The sequence below is a fragment of the Myotis myotis genome, unplaced genomic scaffold (assembly GCF_014108235.1).
Source record: "Myotis myotis isolate mMyoMyo1 unplaced genomic scaffold, mMyoMyo1.p scaffold_m19_p_1, whole genome shotgun sequence".
NCBI classification, from domain to species: domain Eukaryota; kingdom Metazoa; phylum Chordata; class Mammalia; order Chiroptera; family Vespertilionidae; genus Myotis; species Myotis myotis.
In genome coordinates this window covers 122,746,840-122,753,396 of record NW_023416313.1, presented here as the reverse complement: position 1 = coordinate 122,753,396, position 6,557 = coordinate 122,746,840, and positions in this window count along the sequence as shown.

Here is a 6,557-nt window from a genome sequence, read left to right as displayed (position 1 = left end):
TCAGGGGTTTCTTATGGTTTTAGGGGCCTGGAGGAGGAGGCATAAACTATACTGAGGAGATAGAAAGGGCTAGGTAGTTGGGGACAGGACCACAGGAAAGGAAAGTAGAACCAGGAAGTCCAAGAATAAAAGGATTTTATAAAGGTAGACAGAATGCAGCTTGCTGATTGTCCTCTATTCCAAGAGAAACCCCAGAGAGAAACAAGGTAACCTAGGGCTGAACCCAGCTAGGTGAGAGTTGCTAAAGTAACCCAGCTGGGCAGGAAGGAAGTACACATGACCTTTAAAATGTATGGATGTTGCTAAGGCAGAATTCTTTAAAACGACTAATCGGGAGCTAGCAAAGCATATATCTACCCCTAGACAAAGAAGCACACTCTCTTCCCTCTCTGGCCCACTGGATTCCTGGCTCTCCTGTGGCAGGGGACATGCTTCCCTGCACCCACATGGCTTATGGCCATGTGTGGGACTCCACACATAGACTAATGGACTTTAATTACCTTGGATGCTGAACTACACCTGACTGTAACATGGAACAAAAGCTCTGGACACTAGCTTGATTATGGCTCTCCAGGAACCCCAGCTGCACCTTTTCCAGGACTGGCTTAAGGGGCATGGGACTTTGGAACCCGAGACAAAGAAGCTTCACTGGCAACTGGCTTTGGGCCCCCTCCCTGCTGCTCCCTGCTGCAGGGAATCCATCTATCTTTCAATAAACTGTGCTTCCACTTACCGTCTTTGTCTGTGAACCCATTCTTTGATTTTTGTGAGATAACAAACTCAGACCTGATCATAGCACTTTGGTTTCAATGAGACAGGAGGAGCAGAGTTGAGGGTGGTGGTAAAACTCAAAGAAGGCCTGAAGTAGGGAATCTCAGACCATTTGCCTAGGTTGTGGCAGTCCAAATCCAACTGGAGATTTGTGTTATAATTAAGGGTACCATTCTGGGGCCAAATCTCCTGATTGTCTAATTTATATTGTGGCCATGCTGTATTGCAATAGAAAACAAGGCATTTGTATCTAATTTCATCTTGTAAATCAAAGGTCTTAAGATTCTTTAAAAGGCAGGCCAGAGGTGAGTCCTTGGGAGGAGTTGAAATTGAACTTCCCAGGGCATTAGCAGAGGGGAGAGTTGTGAACTTACTGAGAGGGAGAAACTGAGGGCCAGAGTCCCATCCTGGTTGCTGTCCCCCTTCAGCATGCTGAGTCCTATTCTAGGAGGTATCACTTGCTAGAAAGGGTCAGTGTAGAGGTCTTGGTTCCCTGGGTGGTTAGGGATAAGTGGGAGTTTCCTCACTACTTATTTCCCAGTATAGACTGGTTGCACCCAGCTCTGGGATTCCTTGTGTGCCTTGTGCCTAATGTGACACTACCAGACAAGCTATCTCCCCCTTGAAAGGGCCGAACTTGGCCATGCTGAGACTCACAGGCCAAGACTCATAGTCCCCAAAATAAAATCCTACAGGGTGGTTTGGGCCAGAGTTTGGGTGAGTGTGTGCTTTTTCATAGGCCTCCATTGCTTGGACGTTTGCTTTAATGGGCAGGCTACCTAATGCAACCTTGCCCATTCCAAGCCCGGTTTATCCTGTCACAGGAGTCTTCTAATGGCAGCTGCCCTGGTGGCTTTTAAGTGGCTGACCCATGCCTGAAGGTGGTGGCCCCATGGGGAGCTGAGAGTCTTGGTCCCTAGTACACTCTTCCCCAAAATTAAGTGACTCACCTATTAGTAGAAATCAGAAGCTCTGATGTTCTGACACTCCTGTAGCTGCTTGGGAGTCCAGAAGACTTGGTCAGTGTTGGAACCCTAGACTAAAAATTCTAGGGGTTAGGGGTTGGGTGAGGGGAAGGGAAGGAAGGGGGCCTCCCTACTGGATAATCCCGTGTAGGTCACCAAAATGAAAGGTAAACATGGTGGATAGTGGGGCATGCAGGTGGGATAAATACCTATCTCAGACAGTGATTTAAAAAAATTGAATTTATTTAGTGAAAGGAAATGGGGGATAGGATATCCAAAGGGAAGGGCTGCACAGCACTGAATCAAGGGGACATTTTGTCAACGATGGTAGCCCCCAGGAGCTGGAGTTTCATCCTTATACGCAGTCACTGGTGGGAAACTTGTCTTCAGTGGGTTTGGGGGCTGAGCTGGTGGGCTTGGAATGTGGATGGAATGCAGGCATGCTATCAAGTGCCTTCAGGACAGTTTCTATTCCTTGCATGGTCTCACTCCTGGTGTTCAGCCAGTTTTTCTTGGTCTTTTGTTCTCCTGTGGCAGGAAGTTTGCAAATGGCCATTAATAATTATATTGCCCTAACTAACAGCAACAACCATATATTTGGCTCATTATTCTGCTAAGCAGTTGTTACATGAGCTTTGAAAGTCTCTGCTGGGCTTATGGGTGTCAGTGCTCACTTGGTAAGCTGGGAGGAGGCCAGCTGGTCCCAAAAGCCTCATTCACATGGCTCGTAGTTGGCTGGATGTTGACTGGGACAACAGGAGTAGCTGGTTCAAGTGCTTCTGAGCATTCATCAGGCTAGGCTAGTCTTCTAGGTGGCAGAGGCAGGGTTCTAATAGTAGCTAGACAACAAGCTCAATCTGTAAGCACTCTTCAAATGTCTGCTGTGTCAGATTTGCTGCAGTCCCTTTGGTTCAAGCAAACCACACAGTCCAGCCAGAGTCATTGTCATAGAAGTCTCCCCAAAGGTGTGAACACTTCTGAATTTCTACTTATCAAACTCAGATAGTGGGAATTTGATGGCAATGATAGGGATCATTATTGGGAAAATCAAGCCAAGCTACATATGATATATACCATGGTTAAATAAACAAATATCAAGAATCCTGCCCTCTAAAGCTCAGCTTCCCCGACGTTTGAGTTATGTAAACTAATAACATTTAAGGGGAAATGGGAGTAAAACATAGACTTGCTGAGATTTTTATTTTGTTGACTAAGCATATTAAATAAGGAACAGGTAAAATACCATGTACTATCATCATTATTCTGGTAAAAGACAGGACATTTTAATCCCAAAGTAGAAGCAAGACATAATTTTAAATATACTAGTCCTTTAGATAGAATAAATTCAATTTTATGAAAAATTATCTCCATTGTCTTCATTTTTCTCATTTAACTGAAGGTCAATAGAAAATTCGATTAGAATGGCCCTACTTGTGTGACTGACATCTAGGAATCCCTGTAATAGGGTAAGGCAGGGTCACCTTAAGCCTGTACTGAGTGTGTTTGCTAGTACTATCTTGTATGCTTTAAGGCAGCGGTTCTCAACCTGTGGGTCGCGACCCCTTTGGGGGTCAAATGACCCTTTCACAGGGGTCGCCTAAGACCATCAGAAAACACATATATAATTCATATTGTTTTTGTGATTAATCACTATGCTTTAATTATGTTCAATTTGAACAATGAAAATATATCCTACATATCAGATATTTACATTATGATTCATAATAGCAGCAAAATTACAGTTATGAAGTAGCAATGAAAATAATTTTATGGTTGGGGGTCACCACAACATGAGGAACTGTATTAAAGGGTCACAGCATTAGGAAGGTTGAGAACCACTGCTTTAAGGAGTAAGAGAAGGGTAAGATAGTAATTTACCTCAAAATGTTGTAGTTCAGCCTAGAATAAAGACTGGGAGTTAACATAAATGGTCAAAAATTTGGAAAACAAAAATTCAAGTGCAGATGAGAATTGCAAAATTAATAAAAGTGAGGCTGGCATATGAGTGTGGTACCAGCTCAAAGGCGAGAGAAAAGTATTACTAATTAATTTCACATCTAATTCATTAATCCAGGTTTAAATGGGAGCTTTCTAGAATCGCTTTGAAGACTATTTTGTAACATGTCTCCATCTTTTGTCTTGTCAGTTTACATTGCAGCTCTTCTGGACAGGAACGTGTCTGCTTCTAAGCTGAGAACATCAGTAGCCTGAACTGCACTGGTGGCATTTGTACTGAGGTCCTCTAAACATGTTTTATTTGACATATTTGGATTTGCTGATTGCACTGAAATGAAAGGAAAAAAATAGAATTTTCAAGTCTGTTGCTTTCTAAGATTTTTGGAATCTCTTTGCAGAAGAGATGCCAGTTGAAATGGTGCATACATGTGAGGGATGCCATTCATCTTTCTGAGACCTTGAAGTTATTTTCTCTAGGGAGGTAGAGACTAGGTGACACCAAAGTGGATCTGTGTCTATGCTGAGGAGGTGTTTTTTGTTTTTTTGTTTTTTTTTAGTTTCTTGCCTGTTTCCTGCTACTCAGCACAGCAGATGGGGTAACTCTCACTTGAACATCAGCCCACTACAAGCTGAAAAGAAACCACTATCAAATGCTGATCACTAAATTGTTATCCAGTGTCATCTTTACATTCAAATAAGATGTATTCTGTGGAAAACCACCTTTTTGGAGAAACTTAATTTTAGAATAATTATCATAAACAAACACATTTAACACAGACGCAAAACCTCACATTATTTGTTACTTTTTATAAGAAGCATTCTCTATCAAGGCTTGTCCTTTAGCCCAAAGAATGACATAGCAGCTAACTTCCTTCACTATTTTTAAGCAAATAGTTCTTTGCTACTCAGAATGCTTTTCATTGCAGCATTGTAAATTTGTGAGTTGAGGAAGATCTAGCAAGTTCTAAAGCGTGACTCATACATTCTAATTACTGATAGGAAAATTTGCCCAATGCAAATGTAATAATTTAGCTCAAGTTTGTCAGGTAGCTTAATCCTAATATGTAATGCAAAGGTTAGAATCCAGGTCTTCAGAACACTGATACATTATTCTTTGAACTCTGCTCCTAATACTAGGTTCTGCCTAAGAAAAAATTCCTGGCAGAAATTACTTGATGTGCTTCCACTTGTTCTGAAAGTCTCAAAATATGATCCCAAGACAGAGCCATGTCCCTCCCTAAACTACCACTTTTTGTGGACCTCTTCTAGACCATTCACACAGAAACAAATTCTTCTCACAATGGCAGACTATCAGAACCTGACTCTATTTTCAATTCGTAAGCTCAGGATTCTATTAGTAAGAGAGTCAATTTAATGAAGACAATACCTCAGTAATTTGAAAACCTAATTAAACAGATTTCCCTTTCAAAGTACTCTGCTCCAAGTTGCTTTCCTTTAGCCTGCACAGCTATCACTGTATGAGTGAAGTCGCCCACCTATCTAGCTCTTTTAAAACATGACTACCTATCATTTTCAGATAAGCAGAGAATACTTGCTGCTAGAGGCTTAAATTAAACATCAAAAGATCACCTAGTCCCTTTCTGCCTTTAGCAGAGATGCAGTAGACACTAACAGATGGCCTTTGTTACTCTTCAGAAGTAACTTTCTGTAGAGGTCACCATAATCAGAAGGTATAAAACAGTCTCTCTTGCACAGGATTACCGACCTTCTCCCTCCACTGAGCTCCTATTGAGAAGGCTAAAAAGGGCTAATTCAAATATAACCCTGATATTTTGGGGGCTAGCAATTGGAATTCATGCCAGCAAGTTCAGTATGTATTCTTGATGACCTATAATTAGGTCATTGCCTCCACCCCAGAAACTGGTCTTGTAAGGCCTTCCTGCAGGGCCACGAAGGGGGCAGAGGGCATATCTGCAAGACAAAGATCCCTAAGGTTATAAAAAGTGAAGCCTTCCACGTGCTGCTTCACTCTGATTTGGAAATTACTTCCTGGAGTCCGCTGGTGTAATTAAAACAGTGTCTCTCCACTTCTTCAAAGCATCGCTTTGTTTTTCTGGGGTCTTCTGCAACACTATGGTACTCAAATCACACTTGAAATCTACATATAATTGCTTCTGTGCATGAACATATTTTTATGAGGATATGAAATCAACCCAAATTTCTCATACACAATTTTTATAATGGTGACCAAGTAAAAATATCACTCCCAATTCTGGAATGAGTTGTCAGTTTCCCCACATTTGCTATAATTATTACATCAAAACATGGGTATATGGAAAGACATGTATTAGTATATCTATAGCAGCACAGTGCATTGAAAGAGGGCAATAATGTGAGTTGTCTTTTTAACAACTATAGGAAGCACTAGCCACCGTTTCCAGTGAGTCCATTAACCACCCTCTATCTTATGTTTGATTTGTCAACCGTTCCAGGGAACTTCAAATGTACACTTGTGGGAATTTGCCTATCAATTTAAAACCCAGAATAATCTAAAGACTGTTTTTTAAAAACAAATCTAAGTCACTACATTCTGAGGTAGATCAACTGGCATTTTTAAACAAAGCTGCTAATCACATGGCTCACCTACAATGTCTTTACTAGGTCTTCCAGATGATTGGGGAAGAGCAAGGGATGAGAGAAGTTTCTCCCCCATTGTGAGGTTCCTGCCAGGTTGGCAGCAGCCTCCTTCTTCCCTAGGCCACCCCTGCTCCCAAGACTACCTGCAGCTGGTAGGTAACATAGGGAACACACACATTTCACCTGATAATGAAATGTCCTATTGGCCATTGTGGACAGATACCTCAAATTGTACTGTGTTCAGAAGTCCAGAGATGATTTCTTTGC